The following is a 16,468-nucleotide window of genomic DNA, read 5'->3' as shown; positions in this document are numbered from 1 at the left end:
TCCCGACCGACCGAGATGCCTTACAATTTGATTTGGCTTTTTTTCTTCTCGGTCCCCGTGCTTCGGAAAACCATCTCCCCCGGTCAATCTGGGTGGCCGTGAAATTCCCCCGAGCAGGTCGGATGCTTTTAACGGGGAACCCGGTATCGGCTAAAGGGCCTTCACGGTGTCCGTTTCGCTACCCTTGATCCGGCCAAGATCGATGGGAGTGAGCGGTGAAATGTTGGGGGAAACACAACTGCCATAACGTTTCTGAAATATATTAACGGAAAGGAGAGCTTTTGGCACCGCTGGCGCAAAAGTGTCCTTCCGCCCCGACGACCTTGATCGCGAGGCTGCGTATTTTTTGGAATATCGGGCAACCTATGTGCTTTGCACCGCATGCTTCGTTGCGCGACTGCGTTTCCGGGCGGGGTGCGTGTGAAGGCCACCATTACGTCACAGCCTGAGGCCTTCTTGCCGGGCTCCTCCTCTCGGTCCACCCCTGTCACTGTGCACGGCCTTCACCGTAACGAACACGCACAACAAGAAGTCATCCACAATCCTCTAAGACTGCAGACACACAGACTACCCATCTTAGCTAATCTGCAGCCCTGGTGCCTCACTGTAAATAAAAAAGGACGTCGTTTCGTAGCGACGCGGTAGCGCCATGCAAATGCAAGTCTCCTTGGCGGGGGCGTCGCTTTGAGAGGTTGAGGAGGGATGAAAATGGCAAAGAGGAAAGCCATGTAACAGTGGCGCAAAGCTTTGCGCCACAATATATTGGTAATATATTTTTCTATAGAGGTTCTATGTTGTTAATTTCTGACGTTTCTTTTTTTTTATGTGGTACATTTGGGAAGAAGCGCGTGTGCATTCGCATATACAACAATTCAATGCTTGGAAACGACCATGTGACCGTCGGGACTGGAATTCACACCGCGGCCGGAGTATGCATGCCAGAAACACGGACCAACGCGAAAGCAGACGGAAGGGTGCGGTTTCAGCTGTAATTCACCAACACTGTACCGGGTCGGACGTAACGCAGCAACGTACGTCTTGTTCTAGGGAGCAGCCCTTTGGCGGCCGGTACCTGGGTTTCCCGGGGGCGGCGTCTGTCCACGTCCACGTAACCGAGTGAGCGAACGAAGCAATGAATTTCAGAGCTGAACAGCGCAACACAGACGAAACGCAACAAGAAGAAAGCAACAACATTTCTCCTTGTGTTTCGTCTGTGTTTCGCTGTTCCCCTCTTTTCAATTATGCAACTCGCCCAAGCCTTAACCATTAGAAGTAAATGAAGGCACAAAGAAAACGGAGAGCACGTCTGGCGAAGGGTGAGGGGGAGGGCGGTACGAGCGGCTACGTCCTCATCTCTCTCACGGCCTCCCCTCATGCTCTACATGCCTCGCTCCCCCTGACACTTTCCACAGATATGGTGGCTAGATGCTGTTTCGTTCTTCGCTAATATGAACCACGTGACATTTGCGCGGGAGGTTCAAACACGATTTGCATCACATGCTCGTCCCTCCCCCGTGCGCGGCTAATCCGAACCACGTTGCACTTGCGCGGGAGGTTCATGCGTTATTTGCAAGAACACTCTGGCCGACGGCGGCGACGCGCTCCGAGGTAACAGCATCGGCGCGCCGCCCAGCGTTCGCTGATCACGCGATCACTTCTTGAGACGCAGGAGATATACGCCGTGACCGAGAAGACGGCAGTTCGTTCTGCGCACGAATTTTGCATTAAGGAGTAAACTAATCGTCACTGCATTTTTTAATTGACGCTTTGTATCGTAAAACCGACCACTCCAATAAGTTTGTTTAGATTATTTGTAGGGCGTGTCTGTACTTTGTTTCTGCCAGCCGTAATTTTTTTTACGGGGGAATACGTCAGACGTAGCTACAATTTTATTTTCGGTTTACGTCAGTCGTAAGTTTAAGTTTTGACTTTGGCTTACGTCGGACGTAGTTCAAATATTCGGTCTAAGTACCGTCGCATGTTACTTTAATTTCAAAAATAGCACGCCTCGGTACCTGTGTCAAACTGGATGGGTTATTCCGGGAAGGGGCTACATGGGAAAATACGAAACGGGAATGGGTTCAAATGGGAACAGGCGAACTGGGAAAGGCTGAAACAGGAAGGTCGTTTTGTACCGGGTTGAAACGGGAGGGGACAAAGGAGAAGGTCGGACGGGAATAGGTTCAAACGGAACCTCCGGTTCGTTCTTATGTTGTACACCACTCTCATCTGTCGTCGTCGCGGTGTCCGGGACTTGCCTTTTCGCGTTGAACGATCGGGTAACCTCATTCCGTTTCGTATACGATGCAGAAGGGAAAACACGTAGCGCATATCATTTGGTTCGCCCCAAACAGTGGCGACGTTGTGGCGCACCCGCCGTTGGACATCCTGGTGCCGAAGTGTTCTCGCTGGTTCCTATTGAAGCGGCATGTTTGTTCCAGGTCCCGCACACCTGATTGTTCTATATCAATATTTAAGGCCATTCTTTCTTCGTAAAACAGCAGTGGCGCATGACGTTTTAGGTTGTCTTAGGCCCAGCGTGCAGCCTATCGCCGTGCTTAATTGATTCTTTGCGGCGTGGCACTTCTGTACATTAGACGAAATGGGCAGTGTCAGCCGGGTGTCCACATTAGGCAGGGAAATCTTGCATCCGCAATCCGCCTGCGTAGACCCCCGGCGGCTACGCATCGAACGCGCAACCTCGCTGGCGCTTACTTTCCCCTCTGCTGTTCCTGGACGGCGGCCGTGACGTTTCTGGGACGCACCCACGACCTGGCTGCAGGGCTTGGATCTCCGTGCTTATCGCCGTTCCAACGGGAAGCGCCCGTTTCGAGCTTCCCTCTCCCTTCAATGCAGCGGAATCAAATGGCAGCCCCCGCTGAAGCGCTGCGCGTAGCGGCGCCTGCGCTGCCGGAGGATTCGAGCGGCTCTTTTCCGCGTCGGCCATTTCTCTTTCGCGCCGCGGGCACGCGACTTCCCCAAGGCGACCCGCAGGCAGCTGCAACCTGATTCCATGATTGGGCCACGTTTTTCAAAGCAGCTCTATTGGCCGATGACGTGCGGCTGGCTCGCTTTCCCCTCGCGCCAGCCTTGTGTCGTGCGCCAAGAGCGGCTTCGCTTCTTGCGCCCAGGCGGCGATCAATCGGCGCGGGCCGCCTTGAAAGCGGAGCGCACCTTCGTCGACGACTCGTCTTTCGGCCTCACTTTTTCTCGGAGCAGCCGATCTTTGAATTGAGCAACGGCCGTCCTGGTCGGTGCACGCTTCCCAATGGGATCGCTAATGCTCGTGCTGAGCGCCGGATACATAAAACCAGCTCCGCCACGGATGGCTCCCTGTCGAAGGAAGCAGCTCTGACGCTGTGGCCGCCTCCAGCCTCGAGCTCGCTTCTCTGTTTTGACGTACTACAATTCAGCATATAGGGGAAATATGAAACGATGGACTTGAAGGGAAGCTCCCGACGCGTGCTTGAACACGCGCGAATCGGCACTCATAGATGGCGACGCTTTAGTGTTCGAATGGAAATGGCTCGAATGGAAATCGAATAGGAAAAACTAGGTTTTGGGAATTTAAAGGTTTAATAATAGAGAAAAACTGAGGTTACAGTGGATCAGGACAGAGGAGCATGGGCAGAAAACGTCTGACGCGCTGCACAGGCGTGGGACGACTCTCTTGGGCGAGGCCGCGGTCGCTGCGGTGGTGGTGGTTTCAAGTGCTTCGTGCTCCGAGCTTGGTCCCCTTGGCAGACCGTTGGTTTCTGCTTTCGTTTTCGCCTCTCGGCGCCAGCATTCGCCGCGCGAGAATTATCCGAAGCTTCGGAGACGGCTGACATGCCCCTCCTTAAAATTGTGCCTGTCCTCAGGCACATGCGTCAACTCGCTAGACGCCTCGGATCGAAACCGCTGGTAGTCTGGGTCTTGTTCCTGGAGCTCATGAAGGCGACTGTGCCTGCTAACAATGAACGTTAGGCAGGACAGGTTGCAGGAAGAAATTTCATCACTGCTTTGGGGCTGGGTTTCGTCTGCCTGTCTGAAGAGCGACGTTCTGGCGTCCCGGTCGGTGCTTGACGTCAAAAGTGTACTCCGCAAGGTCGAGATTCCACCTTGCGAACCGGAGATTGGTCGCTCCCTTTTGCACGAGATACGAAAGGCAGAAATTGTCCGTGTGGACCGTGAAACTAGGCCTCCTCGAAGATATATCGCAAATTTCTCCGTGACTACCCAGCGTAGAGCCATGCATTCCAGCATGTTCGAATGGAGACACCTGTCGTGCTTTTTCAGTGATCGGCTCGTGTACTCAATGATTCGTTCCTTCCCATCCTGCACTTGAGACAGCACAGCCCCCAGCCCCGTCTGCGAAGCGTCAACATACACGTGGGTCTCACAGTCACGGCGGAAGTTAGCCAGAATCAGGGGGTTCTTCAGCATGTGCTTCAGCTTCTCAACGACGTCCTGATGATCGCTCGACCACACGAAAGGCGCGTCCTTCGCGACGAGTAGTCGAAGAGAATGCGTGAGCTTTGAGAACTCTGGCATGAACTTGCGGTATTGATTGCAGAACTGCAAACACGAGTACAACTTCTTGCCGTTGAGGTGCGGTTCGAACTTGTCGATGTCAATGACCCTCGCGTCGTCCAGGGTTCGTCCTTCGGAGGAGATGATGTAGCCAAGAAAAGCGATTGTGTCTCGCACGAACTGGCATTTTCTGGTTTCCATTTTCAGACCGTTGATGACAACCCTTCTCAAGGCCTCGTCAAGGGGAGTCAGAGCCTCTGATACAGTTGCTGCACCTTGACCGACGTCATCCATGTAGGTTAAAGTTCCTCTAAGGCCATCGAAGGTGCGCCGCATGACTGCGGAGCCTTACAGAAGCCGAACGCCATTCGAAGATATTCGTACTTTCCTTCAGGTTTCACAAACGCCGTTTTGTGTACATCCTCCGGTTTCACTCGTACTGTCAAAAACTCTGATTTCACGTCAATGACAGCGAAGTATTTTGAGCCTCCTCTCGTGATATGATCAATGACATCTTCCATTATTGGCATCGGGTACTGAGGGTTGACAGTCTTCTCGTTTGTTTGCGGTAGTCGTGTACCATTCTGCGTGGCGTTGTCGGGTGATGCGGCTGGTCGACAACGATAGTGGGAGCGCCGTACTCCCTCTCGCTCTGCTGAATGATGCCGCGGGACAAGTAGTCATCTACTTGGTGCCTGATGAACTGACGATCCAAGGGCGAACACCGATGGGGTCTTGAAGTGACGGGGATGTCGTCTCGGAGTTCGATGCTGTGCTCTACGTGGGGGCACAGTCCCAATGCATCGTTCTTGGACGTGAATGCATCGTGGTGACGGAGCAAAATCGAGCGAAGCTCCTCTCGTTGGCGCGGGCTGGCGTCCCTTGCCATCTTGTCAATGGCCTCATCCACGAGTTGCTGGAAGTCCCCATCAGGACACGGATCTTTCGCAGTTAGCTTCACGAAGCCGTTCTCGCAGGCCGTGCTTTCATCGGTGGGAAGGCGGTTGGAAAACGCCGCAATCCGCGTTTCGCCAACGCAAGCTGCTCCAGTGGAGCGGCGTTCGCCGCGGGCTTCGTTGCCCGCACTCGGACCAACTTGTACGAGTGTAACGCCGTTTGTGGGGTGAAACGCTACCTCGACGTTCACGGCGCGGTGCCAGTTGGATCCTAGAATCATGTCCATGGCGCTAGGCAACGGCGTGATCACCACGTCCGGAAGACGCACATGTGTGGTTCCGACGGCTATGTTGAGTGCCGCCGCTTGTTCCGGCTTGATCGTGGGATTGAGCACCTGTATCTCGTCTGGGTTAGTCTAGGGGTGTGAACGGATGTCTGGGCTAACAGCGCTCTCGCTCAAACTAGACACGTTGGCAACACTCTCTATGCAAACGCCAACAGGGCGGTTGTTGACGAAGCCGGTCACAATGAGCAAGCTTGCTCCCGTAGATTTCAGAAAACAATTGGCTTGCATTCCCGTTGCGCTGCGTCCTCCTGGATCGTTGGCTCTGCCGGCTCGGCGTTCTTCTGCACGGATGGTTGCTGCAGTCTTGGGACGGCTGCACTGCCTCGAAAGGTGTCGTGGCTCGTCGCAGTTGTAGCAGTACGGGGGTTCGTAACCACGTGAAGGGCGCTGAGGCTGGAGGGTATCGTCTCCCCTTCCGTTACCTCGTGATCCGGCTGCGTCGTCCCAGTCAGTATTTCGTTGCGGCTTGTGGTTAAGGCGGTTCACCTTGTTGTGGTCGGTAGGTGGTGGACTCGGGCGACGCCTCGTGTCTAGCAGTGCCGCATGGTCGATCAAGTCCACCACGCTGCTGCCGGGCTGAGCAGCGAGGGGGTTCGCCCAGGTGTTATCTCCGATTCCGCTCAGAATGAGGGAGTCTCGTTCTTCCGTGGCAAGCGGGTATGGAGCCTTGTCGAGCAAAGCGTTCTTCGAGTACATGTACTCGACGATCGTCTCGGACGGCTGTAGTCGACGCTTAGACTGGAGATCGAGCAAATCTTGCATGCTCATTCGTCGATGGAAGCGAGCGATGATAGCGTGCTTCCAAGTTTCCTGGCTGACGTATCGTGTGCCGTGTGATGCCTTCCAGTCTCGCGCTGGGCCCCTGAGGCGGGTAGCTGCTGTTGCCAGCGTCAGTGACGGACTCCAGTGCGCCAGTTCTGAGATCCGTTCTATCTGTGCGATCCAGTAGTGCAGGTTGCGTTGCACGTTCCCGTCGTACTCTGCAATCGCAGAGGCCGTGTCGCTGGTAGAGTGAATCTCTATCGGAGCTGCGGGTGGTGGAGGCCTCAGCAGAAGTTCGGCGAGCTGGAATTGCGTTTTCGCACCATGGCGAGAGTGCGAGAGATGTCCGATTCGTTGCCCTGTTGAGCGTGGGACATTTCGTTCGTCGTGGCGCCGTGCGTGATGCTTGTCGCTGGCGCTCTCGCAGCCTGCGGCACCTCGGTAGCAGCAACGAGCGTGCTGCGTTGTTCGATGCCTGCTGCTGGCTCCTGTGTAGTGGGAGCTGTGTGGCCACCTCTTGCTAGCTGTCTCCGGAGACTCTGAAGTTCGTCGCGCAGCCTCCCGTTTTCGACGGTTAGCGCCGCTTCCAGGTTGGTCTGCCTGTCGTCGTCGTTGGCAGCCTGGAGCGTCGTTGGCGCACTTGTCGTCCGTTCGGAGAGCTGGCGACGTCGTACATTGTCCTCGAGGAGATGCGTTACGAGGTCGTCCTTGCGGCCAGAGCACGGAAGCTTAGAAGCCAACAGCCAGCCGGTCACCGTTGTCGTGGAGTCGGTTGATTCCCCTCGTGTGCGTGGAGCACTCTCGTCGTCGTGCAGCGGTTCGTCAGTGTCTTTCGTCTCCTCGTCTGCCCTAAATCCCAATCCTGTCGACTGCGCCATTTCAGCTTGGTCGTGGCTCATATTGAGTGAAAGAAGCTGAGGTTTGAGAATTTAAAAATACATTTACTTAACTGAGAAAAACTGGGATTGCATATATGGCACGAAGATGGAGGAGCATTAAAAAAACGTCTGACCCGCTGCTCGGGCGTAGGGCGACCCTCTTGGGCGAGCAGCACACACACTAACCATGCAAGAGTCCAAAGCTCGCACCATACACGCTCGTCGGTATAAACATCCAGCCGCGGTCGCTGCGGCGGTGGTGGTTTCAAGTGCTTCGTGCTCAGAGCTTCGCCCCCTCGGCAGGCCGTTGGTGTCTGCTTTCGTTTTCGCCTCTCGGCGCCAGCATTCTCGGCGCGAAAATTATCCGATGCTTCGGAGACGGCTGACAGCGTCCACATCCCCGCTGAAGTTACCAACAAACCGGCGGCGCTTCTTTTCTTGAGCGCGAGAAGGCTACCAGTTCTGGATCGAGTGCCGTACACATGGGCCCGGCGTGGACTTCTGTGCGGCCTCCGTCCGACTGCCCGTTGCCGCCGCGAGCCAGCGGCGACCTCCTTCACTGGAGAATCAAGAAGCTGCTGGTTCTTGCCTCTGCGTCCATAGGTCGCTTCACATTAGTAGGGTCGGCAATGACGCGCCGCCTCTGCGGCTTATAGGGGGCGCCTACGCATCTCATTGAAATATGGTAATGTCTACTATGACGGCAACCGTGAGAATGGCCGTCAGAAATTTCTTACGGCAGTCGCCTCTCATTGGCTAAGAACGCTACCTGGAGATTCTATGGGATAAATATTCCCTAGAAAGCTGTGTTTGCAGCTGCATCTGTAGCGCTGTGGTCCGTGGTTTTAAATAAGGAGGCTCAGGTTGGAGTCCGACATTGCGATGTTTCTTTTTTTTAGCTTTCGGAATTTTTCAGTCATCGTGATGTAACGTAGAGCACTGCACGGGCCGGATTTTGAGGCCCGAGCCCGGCCCGAGCACGCTTCGCGAAGCCCAAGCCTGACCCGGGCCCGTAACACCTACCCCGAGCCCGGTCCGGGCCCGAACATTCATAAGTGAGCCTGGCCTTAGCCCAGCCCGGGCCCGCCATCTCAAGCCCGGGCCCGGCCCGGCCCGGTAATTTTTTTGGCCTAGGGACGGCCTGCGCGTGTGTGACCAGGCCCGGTCTTTGACGCTGAAGAAAGTTTGTTTATTATATTCCGGGCGATCAGACGGAGCATCTAGTCTGTACAAGCACGTCATGAACTGAACGCAAAAAATAAGGGTTTAAAAGTGCACATAGTTTAGCTTGCACCGTCTGCAGTTCACGCCACATCGGCGTAATAATAGCTCGTATTCTTAGACGAGAGACACCATCACCTTTGATTACCAGACTCTTGGCGAATTCACGTCGTTGTCTCGGCCACAAGTTGGTATTGCTGAAATTTTTGATACGCATTTGAATGAACGAGTATGTACGCGCGTTGAAATACTTCACCTGCAGTGGTTGTTAAGCGGTGGTGTTTCTCTGGCACGCGTGTTTGATTCCCGGGCACGGCAGCCGTATTTTGATTGGTGCGACATCTAAAACACACGTGTACATACATAGACATAGGTGCACAGCTTCAGGATATCTGAATTCCTTCCCGTCTTTGGCATTCCTTGTAATCATATCTTTGGTATGTTATACACCAAAATATAAAGGCTTGATGCAGTACAAGAAATGTCATTAAAATTTCAGTATAGTGACCATCAGACCTAGCAAAACACGTTTTTAAAACAATGCGTACAACTAACAGCAAGAAGCGCGCAAAAATAAACCAAGAATATTCATTTTGATGCTCTTTTCTACACTTCACGTCGGACCTATTAACGGCCGTGCCTATGAATTCAAGCCCGAGCCCGGCCCGGGCCCACGGCGTCGAGCCCGAGCCCGGCCCGGGCCCACGGCGTCGAGCTTCGGGCGGCCCGAAGCTCGACTTCGGGTGGCCCGAATCGACTTCGGGCGGCCCGAATCGACTTCGGGCGGCCCGGCCCGGCCCGCGGGCCGTGTCGGGCCCGGATGTTCGGGCCGGCCCGGGCCCGTGCAGTGCTCTTATGTAACGACGAAATTTGGTCAAATATCTACCGTTACGGTAGCATGCTGAGGCAGCAGTGAAGCAGTCGAGGCGTTGAAGAAGTTTTAAGGTTAACTTGTTTACTTTACTGATGACATTTACGGATATTTAATATACAAATTTGAAAAGGTGCACTTATTACATCGCATGAGAAAAACAGTCAATAGATCAAGGGTACTTAACGTGACATGGCTGACTGGATCGCGGTCTCCCAGTGAAAGGGCCCGGCGACGGGTGGCAGGGTTTCTGAAGTGAGTCCGGGTGCAGGCCGCGCTCAATAGCCGGCGGAGCCGCGACATATCCGCGTCAAGTGGTCCGGTTCGGAACGTATTGGGGGAAAAAGTGTATTCTGCAGCGCGCGGACCGCAGGGACTAAGGCACTTCCTGCAGCCAATCGGGAAGACGCTTGTAAACACCAATCAGCCATGTTCCCGCCAAAGAGAAAATGATCAATAAAACACAGACACAAGGTTTGAACCCCGAAACGCGCGCTTGGAGAATTATGGGTGTAAAGAAAGTAGTTCGGACAAAACACGCTAAAGTAAACAGTGGAAGAGACAGAAAGGTCGTCTGAAGTACACTGAGGACCCGGAGCCCGAAAGCAACCAGCGCACACGCCACGGGTGGCATGGAACGCCTCGGCTGCGCCGAAACCCAAGCTGGGCCGATAGTCCCCCTCGAAAGCCGCGATCTACGGTCGGTCAGCGCGCAAAGACACACTCCGCATGCGTTTCTTAGAAAAGCTGGGCCTTGGGGGCCGAAGAAGGATGCTACAAGAATAAGAAAAGCAAACTGAAAGGGGGCTTCGCGACAGTGATTTCGTGAACGCTTTTTTTTAATTTGGTTTTTAAGATATCAAGAGATCGACGTGAGGACTTCTAGAATGGGTAGAATTATGTTTAATATGGGTTGTGTCAGATTAGGTTTGGTGCAGTTTGGCTGGATTTGGGTAGGCTATGACGCATTCGGTTAGGTTACGTTAGGTTCGCTGAGGTTATGTTACGTTAGGTTACGTTGGGACGTAATATTATTCAGCAAGTTTTAGGCCAGCCATCTTTCATGGAAAATGCCGTGAGAATTTCCCGGAGGTAATTCTCACGGCTGCCGTGAGAGTACACGCAGGCATGAAGTATAAACCTAAAGGTGTGAACGCCAGAAACGTCATTTATCTGCTCGAATTGCGCTAACAGTGCGGACTACTCACGCGCAAGGCTCGGGCGACCCGTCCTCTGTTCAGCGCTCATTTCTGCTTTCAGGCGGGGCAAATTGCGATCGTCTCTGGAGCTTATGGCTGATTCGGCATGAGTCTGGGGAAAATGCCAGGTAACACGGTTGACGGTCAATCGCTGCGACACTGTGTAACATCGTTTCAGTGACGCATCGCGTTGCCGCCCGTAGCTGGGCATCAAAAGCGGGTAAAAATCACCAGGGCCCCTTGCATAAGGCGGAATATTTCACGCTGAGGTGGGCGGCTTTCTGACAGAAGGAGTGTTCAACCAGCATAGTGCGAGAGGGTGAGGGCGCTTTCTCCCTCGCTTGCTTCTTGGAACCGGAGTCATCTAAGTTCCGGCCCTTCCCTAGTATCGGCGACACAGCTCCCAGAACGCAGCGCTGGGATGATGCGAGCAGCATCTCCGCGAGAAAGGCCCTTTTTACCTGACGACTCGTGATTATTTTATGGCCCCACCTCTTTGCGCCGTCCAATCGTGCCTCTATATCGCAGTTGCTTGTCGAGGCTCCGTCTGGGAGCACTGTTCTTCAATATTGAAACGCCGTGTCTGTATGGCTTCCTGAGCGAAAGCAATTTCTCCGGGATTTGGCTGCGGGAAGGCGTTGGTGGCGCGCGCTTCGCCAACGGCTCGTGACCCGAGAGGGCTGAAATCCCCCCAGCAGCCGACGCGTGTTTTTCCTCCAAGAAGCCGCTGTGTTTGCTCGCTGCCTCGGCCGCAATTTTCTTCCGCCGCTTCCCCCTCCTGTGGCACCGAGTATATTCGCTCTTTTTGCGGAGCCTGAACTCAAAGGGCGGCGGCCGGCTTCTCGGCTGCACACCGTCTCTGCAAGGTGCGGGTTCGGATTAAAACAAAAGTAAACAACAGGTGGTGGGCAGCACGAAAACGTATCTCGGCCTCACATAGAGCTTTCCACGTGAGTGACTGTGACGATATTTTTGGTTGGCCCTACTCGACGCCGCTTATCGAGGCAATGTTATCCGGGAATTCCAAATGGTTTGCATTATTCCCCACTTGTTCCCATCCGGAGTTTTCAACACCATGTTGGCTGCGAAGAAATTCCCCTGGCTCTGAAGTACACTTCTGGCTATCTCAGTGCCCCTAATTTACTTGTATGTATATTCAGGAGAGTTTCCCCAGGTTTTGGCATCATGGCCGCAACTTCCACATTGAATCACACGCTTTTCGCGATGTTCACACGCCATTTACATAGCATTCCTGTGTACCGTGTTATGTCATGTGTGTGATTCCGCTTGGAGGGAAACCGCCTATATTCAATAACGGGCAGCTGAAGGACGAAATCCTCGCACGTTACATTTTTTTTCTGTTTTTAAATGCATGAGCTAACAATTGAAAGTCGTCCTACATATGTAATTTGGATCGCCACTGAACTGCTATCCGCTAGGATTCTAATACCATGTTTTCACCATATCATCTATACCTGTACAAAAAGTGCCCGACCGACAGACTGACTGACTGGCCAGTTCCTCACAGCCCCACGGATCTGTTGGACTTAGAGAGTTCAAATTTCGAGAGTAGGTTCCTATCGTCACGTAGGCTAATCCTGGATTTTCAGAAATTCCACCCCTAAGAGAAGAAAAAGGGGAACTTGTGCTTTCATAACTTTTTTTTAATTGCGATAGCATGCCCTTTGGGATAAGGTCTAACAGGTACAAGTTCGCACCCGTTTCCCGGAGGAAGTCCCGAAGACAGCGATGGTGGGGCCCCCACAGCCATCGCTGAAGATCGGGGGGTCTCCCAGGATGCAGGCCTGTGCCGCGAAGGTGTCGGGATCTCGCTACACTCAGGGAAGGGCACGTCCATAGCAGGTGGTTTGTGTCGGCGTCGCGGAGGCCACGCCCGGGTTACCGCAGGAGAGAGGGCCACCCCAACCCGTAGTCTACGCAGCAGGACCTCCTCCCTGTTGAGGAACTGGGCCCCGGGCCATGGCACGGCTCAGAACGCTATTTATTCCACTTCTTCCTCCACTAGTTGATGATGGTGATAATGTCCTATACAAGCTCGTCTTCGTCTTTCCTCAACACTCCCAGCGAGTGAGCGCACTGGGAAGGTCTGTTCCACACGGTGGGGTGAGAGCGCGTGTGGCGCGGCGCAGATCTTACTTTAGTTGGAGAAATTGGTCATGTTGGTCAGTTGTCAGCAAGGGCAGCGTTCGTGGAACCGACGTAACGTGACAGGAACTATCCGCCGCAATATGAGCGGTGATAGTATTACGCCGGATCCACGACAGTCGGAGAGGGCAGGGGTACGTGTCCGGCAGGTTATGAATGTCTCTTGAGACAGACGAGTTGGAGGCTACACGTCGCAAATCCCGTATGGCCGCCGTTGAGTCCGTGTGAATTTGTGCCGTAAAACTTCCAGGAGCTTGAAGAAGTGCCGGTAGTAGCGCTTGCAGTCCGTCCCGGATGGCTGTAAGCTCCGGCCGCATAGGCCAGGTGCGGAGTGTTTCATAAGCGCAGCTTTGGTTCGCTTGTGAATGAGAGGGTCATTCGATCGCCGTAGTTAAAACGCTGTCTTGGCGCCCAGCGTCCACAAATGCCTCTACAACCTGGGGCTGGTTCACAGTCGCTAGTAATGGCACGCCCGCGGATTGCTCGTCTGCGTTTCCCGTCGACCGACTGTGGAGTCGAATGAGCGGCCGGTTGTCGGTCACTTGATGGTACAGCCAGGGTGGCCTAGCTACAGGGTGGGCTGGTAAGGCGGGTAGAGAACGGCCCATGTAGATCGCCAACGCCGCTGCCTCCGGAACAAAATTGTTTGCGCTGGCGTACGGACCGGCGTTGATATACAAACTCATCCAGGGTGTTTAGTTGAGCTTCTGCATGAAGATATGGCATAGGCGTGATTTGAGGGAGACAGGTTATCGTCCGCATTGCAGCTCTATTAATTGCTTCAATAAGTCGGGCCCACTCCGCTTGGATCATATGCTGGAATTGAGCCTGATAGGCAAGTAGAGGCTGAAGTATTGACCGCACCAAGAGTCGGGCCATTTTGAAGCAGGAGCCTCCAGACATTTGTGAAATGCGTCGGATAAGGTGTAGCATTTGACCTGCTTGTTGGCGGGCAGATCGAAGCCACAATGCAGCTGCCCTGACGAGGAAATCTCCAATCCCAGCACGCGACGAGAGGTGGCAGTTCGCACAGGCAGGCCGGAGAGTTGTAGCAAGATCGGTGACATCTTCAGTCTACGATGGCCCCAAGCATTGGCCACGGACAGAATGGCTGTCTTGACCAGCGCATTCATACCATTTCTGTGTGTCCGTTAGAGCTTGTTGCAGGCTGGCGGTTTGCCGAGAGAGGTCTGGGTGGACAGTCCATACTGTAATATCGTCCGCGTACACCAGAAGGTGTAGGTCTGACATGGAGCGAAGAGGAAGGGTAAAATCACCGACCCCTGAGGCACTCCACGGACGGGCGTAAAATGGCCATAACTAGTTTCACCAATCCGTACGGAAAATGATCTTTTAGTCGCTAATATCTCGCCCGCCCGTTATCGTTTTTGCTGACGTATGCTTTCCGTAAAAATCTCCACAAAGAAGTTACATGGATACGCCATTAGAAATCCTTATGGTGCGAATTGGCATTCTGGAATACGCTGTGTTGTTTTATGTATTGTTACGGGGAAGATATTGTGTTCACAAAGGTATTTACTTGGAGGAAGCCAGAGCAGAGTGTCGAGATTCACGCACCAACCAAATCGAGACCGGTCGTCGTCGACCTCTTCTAGCTGCTCAGCGCTCATCAGTCCCTCTCTCCAGCACAGATACCGACGCATACCCGTCGGATTAGTACAGAGCCCAACATCCTCATCACAATATGTTCGACCAATTGATATATCGGATTGTTTTATGCTCACAAATGTTGTTTCTTACAAATCTTGCCCATACAAATGCGTAAAAACGAATCTAAGTTTTTTGCCCTAAGACGCCGTCCAAAGACGAGAGGGGTATCTAAAGTAAACCTGGAGGGGAAAAGATTAGCAGGTGATGCTAGGCGTCAACGTACACGTGGGTCTCACAGTCGGGGCGGAAGTTAGCCAGAATCGGGGGGTTCTTCAGCATGTGCTTCAGCTTCTCAACGACGTCCTGATGATCGCTTGAGCAAACGAAAGGCGCGTCCTTCGCGACGAGTAGTCCAAGAGAGTGCGTGAGCATAAGAGAGTAAGAAGCGTGAAAGTAAGAGAATAAGAGCGTGAGAGTAAGAAGCAGCGGAACTGCTGCTTCTTAAGTCTGGAAATTTTGTGGGTGCATTGATATCATTAAAAATTCTTCCGCTTTTATCGTGGTCTCGCAAATTGTGTCCGTCAAGAGACGCATATGTTGATACACCTTCGAAGTGTCCGCGTGTCCACATAAGACTCCCATTTTTTAAAGGAACTGCGCCTAACAAAATAAACGATTATGGCGCATGCCGAGTTTTCCTACAGGCGCATCCTTAATAAGTAGAACATCTAACTTCTCAGTGTTGCCCGACGGGTCTATTCATTACGCAAGACTAAAACTGAAAATGAAGCCAACAACTAAATCTAGTTTACCAGGTAGTACTTCCGAACAAACACACGGAATAATTGTTCGATTAAACACGCGCATTGTAGGTTAACGGGCGACTGAAAAGGCAGTTTTAAAGCTTTACCACGCAGGAAAAGTCCGCTGGTCCTTAAAAAACACATAAAATCGGTAATGAACTGTGCAAATTATAGTAGTTATCTTTCCTGAACAAAAGGTGTACTTAAATATTTTCTACGGCAAAGACTGGAACCAGACTATTGGGTAGGGATAAAACTTGCCCGCCAAGGATGATGGTACGGCTAAGATGAACTTCCTGTAGTGTAGCTTGTTCACGTGCGCTGCTGGTGGTGGCAGAAATTTATTCGGATCCGGGAACGGTGACCATATCGGAAACTTGTCTCCTCTTTGTCAAACATGGCGAAACATTACGACCAGCGTCGGCTTTTCTTGTAGAGGAGCTTGTGGTGCCCATTTTAGCGTTGCCGTGGCACCGCGCTTGTCCGAAACAGCTCTGCGGTGCTCACAGACGCGAGCTCACTCTGGCGCACAGAAACTTGGATGGAGGTGCTTTGTGCCCTAACCAGGCGGAACGTACAAACACCGTCCTGGTCGCCCGGCGACGTACGCGGTTTCGACTGGCTGAGGTGAACAGGTTGCTAGAGTAAGTATAATTGTGTTTGCGACGCCACGCCAGCTGAACGGTTGAACGTTGGTGCTGCCAATTTCACCTGTTGCTGCCACCTAGCAGAAGAAACAGAGGGGGGGTGGGGGATTCTTCGCCTTTGGAACGGAAGCCGCGAGTAAGACTTCAGGCGACTCAAGGAACTTGAGTCGCCAGCCCACTTATGGAAGAAGAGTGGTCGCTATAGAGGTGGCATGCAGGGTCAAAAGAGTTCGACAATGTAGCAGTCAGAAATGTCCTTTTGTGAACGTACTCAGAGGCACCTTGCCCGAGTTGTAAAAAGGAGCGGGTGCATCTGAGTTACCTGCAGATGTCGGATTTTTTTCGTTGATATGCTGATGGTCCCCGTGGCCTTTTGAGCTGTACACAGCTGTGGTCTGCCTGCTAGAGAAGAATGATCATATTAACTAGAACCTTGTTTCTTACAGTCATGGCCTTGCACCTTTAGAAAAGCTGTGGGGAAAACGAAAACGTGCGTTCCGACTGCAACCAGCAGCTGCCGACCAGTACGTTTCGCAGAAGCAAATCGCACAGATT

At 53.1% G+C, this 16,468-nt stretch overlaps 1 protein-coding gene across 4 annotated transcripts in view; it reads left to right on the top strand.

Annotated features, from left to right (window-relative positions):
- Nucleotides 1–16,468, top strand: part of Bru3 (CUGBP Elav-like family member bruno 3) — a 533,833-nt gene that overhangs the window by 90,800 nt on the left and 426,565 nt on the right. The window lies entirely within an intron of this gene.

The sequence above is a fragment of the Haemaphysalis longicornis genome, unplaced genomic scaffold, assembly GCF_048455015.1.
Source record: "Haemaphysalis longicornis isolate Haplotype H1 unplaced genomic scaffold, Haemaphysalis longicornis Haplotype H1 scaffold_4, whole genome shotgun sequence".
Classification (NCBI taxonomy): Eukaryota; Metazoa; Arthropoda; class Arachnida; order Ixodida; family Ixodidae; genus Haemaphysalis; species Haemaphysalis longicornis.
This window is presented reverse-complemented; position numbering and strand designations above follow the sequence as displayed.